This window comes from Alosa pseudoharengus, unplaced genomic scaffold, assembly GCF_046254945.1.
Source record: "Alosa pseudoharengus isolate Yale_2024_CS ecotype anadromous, Long Island Sound unplaced genomic scaffold, YU_APseudo_1.1 YU_APseudo_1.1_scf_3, whole genome shotgun sequence".
Taxonomy (NCBI): Eukaryota; Metazoa; Chordata; class Actinopteri; order Clupeiformes; family Clupeidae; genus Alosa; species Alosa pseudoharengus.
The window spans coordinates 15,507,049-15,512,048 of record NW_027468718.1 but is presented as its reverse complement, the minus strand read 5'-3'; the positions used below and the strand labels follow the sequence as shown (position 1 = coordinate 15,512,048).

Sequence of the window (5,000 nt, the reverse complement as noted above, 5' to 3'; positions counted from 1 at the left end):
TCAGATGTGTCTCTTGGATTGCCTGCAACAGGTCCAGCAGCAACAGGTCTGTTGCCATGGTGACAAAGGGTGGGTGAACAAAAAGACAGAATAGATCTGATATGGTGCCTTGCACACACATACTCTCTCTCTCTTTCTCTCTCACACACACACACACTCATACACACACACACAAACACACACACACACACACACACACACACACACACACACACCACAAACACAAATGCAAAAACACATCTGTGCAACAGGGCTGCATACACACTTACCCACCTAGACACACACACATCACTGATAAGACAGATGACCAGAGAATTCCCCCATTTCCCAGAGTCTGCTACTGGTGCATGGGGAGATATACTTTTACAACTGATAACGCTAACTAGGTCCAGGCTACAGGATTAGCGCCATACGAAAGCTGATTATGAAACAGAAGCTTTGCATGGATACACACCCCAATTATGAAACATGCTCACCATGGCATGACCCCTTATTGATTAATACTGGTTTCTGCCCAGCATATCACTGGTGTCACAGGCGTTGCAGAGGCACAAGCCAATTATGTAATTATATTGTCATATTTCCAAATAAGTTTATGACTGCCGCCACTGATAAGGTTACCACACACATGATATTAATGTTTGCAATCATGAAATGAATCACCTGTCGCAAGATTAGAGAGGTGAATATGTCTATGTGAAATTAGAGCACATGGAAAAATGTCCAAAGGTTACGAAGATATCATTCGCAAACTCCACATATCTAGTGTCCCCCAAGAGTCCAGTGCTGCTGTGTGTCTTGTAGCATACTGTGTTGTGCAACTCCAATAGGATTACTATAAGGGAGGTATATCATATATGCTTCCTTCATCTGCCTGTTCATACAGTATTTCTCCATATTGATATCTGTGTCTCTGTCTTGCATGGCTGGCTAGGTCTGTTTTACTCTTTATCCATCAATGTCATTTCATTTCTTCCCCTCATCTTGTCAGTGGTTCATAGTGTGTCTTTCTCATTTGCATTGTTTCATTCTCTATCTCAAGGTGGATTTTGGCCCATCTCACTCTCCCACACACACACACACACACTCTCTCTCTCTCTCTCTCTCTCACACACACACACACACACACACACACACACACACACACACACACACACACACATACATCTGTCTGCCTCTATCTCTCGTTTTCTCTCCCCTTCTATCCTTCTCTCTTTCTTTCTCCCACACACACTTCCTCTCTCTTCATTCTGACCCCCAGTCAGCACTGGCCTGCTCTCTGCTCTCTCTCTCTGCTGCCCTCACTTCCCTCCATCCCCTCCCTCTCTCTCTCTGCTGCCCTCACATCCCTCCATCCTCTCTCTCTCTCTCTGCTGCCCTCACATCCCCCCATCCCCTCCCTCTCTCTCTCTGCTGCCCTCACATCCCTCCATCCCCTCTCTCTCTCTCTGCTGCCCTCACATCCCTCCATCCCCTCTCTCTCTCTCTGCTGCCCTCACATCCCTCCATCCCCTCTCTTTCTCTCTCTGCTGCCCTCACATCCCTCCATCCCCTCTCTCTCTCTCTGCTGCCCTCACATCCCTCCATCCTCTCTCTCTGTCTAATTTGTTTTTCATAATGCTCTCCTGGCAGCCAGGACTATTCACACAGACCGTGTCACTTCATTAGCTCACCGCCGTCCACAGTAGCCCTCTATAAACACACACAGCGCTGTGACACACTTTGCCAATTAGCCAGCATGCTGCATACTGTATCCTAACCCACTATAAACAGACACTTACATCAGGCCGTGGGAGACGAGGGGAAGGTGTGTGAGTGTACGTGAGTGTGTGTGTGTGTTTGTGTAACAATATGTGTGTACATGTGTGAGTGTGTGTGTGTGTGTGTGTATAAGTGTATGTATGATTGTGTGAGTGTGTGTGTGTGTGTGTGTGTGTGTGGGTGGGGGGTGTTTAGTCTGTTGTAGCTCTTTAGATTCTGTTAACATGCCCTGGGTGCCTTGTTAAATCAGCGGTGATTGGTTCCTGGCACTGCGGCACAGTGAGTTACGCAGCTCCACTCTCAGCTTGGCCTCACTGGAGGGGCCTTAAAACAGGACTCTCTCACAACTCTCACTGACCAGCCATGGGCTCCTGCAATGGAAAAGCTTATGTGGAGAACCGTTCTAGCCTAGTTCTTGGGCCTAGTTCTATATTTGAGGTTCTGCACAGACCCAAATAGCCCTTCCTCTCCTCTCCTCCTATGCTTTCTCCTCCTTCTCCTCTCCTGTCTCCTCCTCCTCTCTTCCCCCCCCCTCCTCTCTTCTCCTCTCCTCTCCCCTCCTCCTCTCTTCCCCTCCCCTCCTCTCTTCTCCTCTCCTCTCCCCTCCTTCTCCTCTCTTCTCCTCTCCTCCATTTCTCTCATCTCCTCCTCCTCCTCTCTTCCCCTCCCCTCCTCTCTTCTCCTCTCCTCTCCCCTCCTTCTCCTCTCTTCTCCTCTCCTCCATTTCTCTCATCTCCTCCTCCTCCTCTCTTCCCCTCCCCTCCTCTCTTCTCCTCTCCCCTCCTTCTCCTCTCTCCTTCTCTCCTCTCCCCTCCTCACCTCTCTTCTCCTCTCCTCCATTTCTCTTATCTCCTTCTCCTCCTCCTGCTCTCCTCTCCTCTCCCCTCCACTTCTTCTCCTCCTCTCCTCTCCTCCTTGGCCTCAGTCTCCTCTGGTTTTAAAACGCAGAGGACTCAGGGAGGCTGACTGAACTGGTTCTACATGCAGGACACAACACTGTTACCAAACCTGCCATCAGACACACATGCAGTGACAAATAAAATGTGCGCACACGCACACACACACACACACACACACACACACGCACACACAATAGCAAGCTCAGAGGCTCAGAGGACAGATACAGAAGCTTTCATTAGGTATGCTGTCATGGTAACCTAGAGGAAAGCCACAAGGAGCTGATAAAGGGTGAAAGAAAAAACAGAGAGAGAGGGAGAGAGAGAGAGAGAGTGAGAAAGAGAGGGCAGAATACAAAGGAGTAGCCAGAGGAAGACTGAGAATAGCAAAACACAACACACAATTTTCACACACACACCACAAATAATAACACAGACACCACACACACACACACACGCACACGCACACGCACACACGCATACACACACACACACACACACACACACACACACACACACACACACTCACACACTTAACCTCCAACCACAGGCCAAGCCGGAGCTGTAACATTGCCTTCCCTTGACTGTGAGCACACGCTTGTGACAGCCAGTGTTGAAATGTCAGAAAGAGAGAGAATAAACAGTGGGGCCTTTGATTCTGTCACACACACACACACACACACACACACACACACACACACACACACACACACACACACACACATACACACACACACACACACACACACACACAGACCAGTCTAATTGTCTGCACAAGGCCGTGCGATTCGTCGTGTCACACACACAGGGATACGATGCCGTCCCCAACTCTGTCCACCACTTAAATAGGTCATGTCAATAATAGCTGTCTGAGGGGAGAGACTGTAAAGTTCACAAGGCAATAAACCATCTTTCTGTCTTTCTTTGGGTGTGGGAGTGTGTGTGTGTGTGTGTGTGTGTGTGTGTGTGTGTGTGTATGTGTGTGAGAGAGAGAGAGAGAAAGAGAGAGAGTATCCATAAGTATTTTTGCACATGTGCTTTTATTGGTTTTCATTTTCTTGCCAGTAACAGAAGATCTCCATTTGGCCTGCATTAGTACCCACAGTCACCCCGCCCCCAATCCAAACAAAAAGGCTTCCTGTTTATCCAAAGCCCACATCCCTCCTGCCCCATTTGGTAGGGCCCAAGTTCCCAGGTCCCTCAGCCTGTGCTTGGAGCATCCACTGGTAGTAGGTAGGTAGGTAGATAGATGGATAGGTAGATAGAGAGGGAAAGAGAGAGAGGTAGAAAGAGATAGATAGATGAGTGCTGTGACTAGTGCTGTTACCCCATTAGCCTGTTAGCATTAGTGTACGGCACTACATTATTTAGCCCTTAGCCTGTTAGCATTAGTGTTCAGCACTACATTATTTAGCCGTTAGCCTGTTAGCATTAGTGTTCAGCACTACATTATTTAGCCGTTAGCCTGTTAGCATTAGTGTTCAGCACTACATTATTTAGCCGTTAGCGCCAGTGTTTCTCTCCACTGACCAAGTCAAGGCTTCAGATGCTTTTTTATGGAGCAGGAAATCTGCCCATGGGAGTCTGCTGTCACTTTTAAGAGTTGCCATCATGTCACGCCAACCAGCGTGGGAATGTGTGTGTGTGTGTGTGTGTGGGTGTGTATGTGTGTGTTTGTGTGTGTGTGTGTGTGTGTGTGTGAGAGAGAGAGAGAGAGAGAGAGAGCATGAAAATATTTTCAGGATGAATGCTCATTGTTGTCAAGTCCCGACAGGTCCTGGCAGATACTTTATAATCCAAAGTGTGTTAGTGAATATGTGTTAGTGAATATGTGTGTGTGTGTGTGTGTGTGTATTTGGGTGTGTGTAAACCTGTGTGTAATAACAACAATGTATGTTGTAGAGGATGACTATCAATCAAAAAGGAATGATTGTGTGATAAGTGTCATGTGTTGTGTGGAGGATGAGCATAAAGCTTGAAAGGTCACTGTTTTGGGAATCTCATTAGAATGGCATTGAAAGGGAGCTACAGTGGGCGGACTTCTATACACTTTCTACTGGAGCATGTGTGCTTCAATGATGACATGTTTATTGCTGCAGGCACTCAAATGTGTGCTTTTAGATGTGTGTGTGTGTGTGTGTACCTCTCTGTGTAATAATGAAAGATTTAGGTTTACAGCTGTGTGTGAGTGTTTTACGTGCGTGTGTGTGTGTGTGCGCGTGTGTGCGCGCGCGCGTGTGTGTGTGTGTGTGTGTGTGTGTGTGTGTTTGAGTATGTGTGTGTGTGTGTGTGTGTGTGTGTGTGTGTGTGTGTGTGTGTGTGTGTGTGTGTGTGTGTTTGAGT

At 47.7% G+C, this 5,000-nt stretch overlaps 1 protein-coding gene across 1 annotated transcript in view; it reads right to left on the bottom strand.

The window, feature by feature from the left end:
• Positions 1-5,000, bottom strand: part of mao (monoamine oxidase) — a 47,007-nt gene that overhangs the window by 20,092 nt on the left and 21,915 nt on the right. The gene's annotated exons all lie outside the window — the stretch shown is intronic.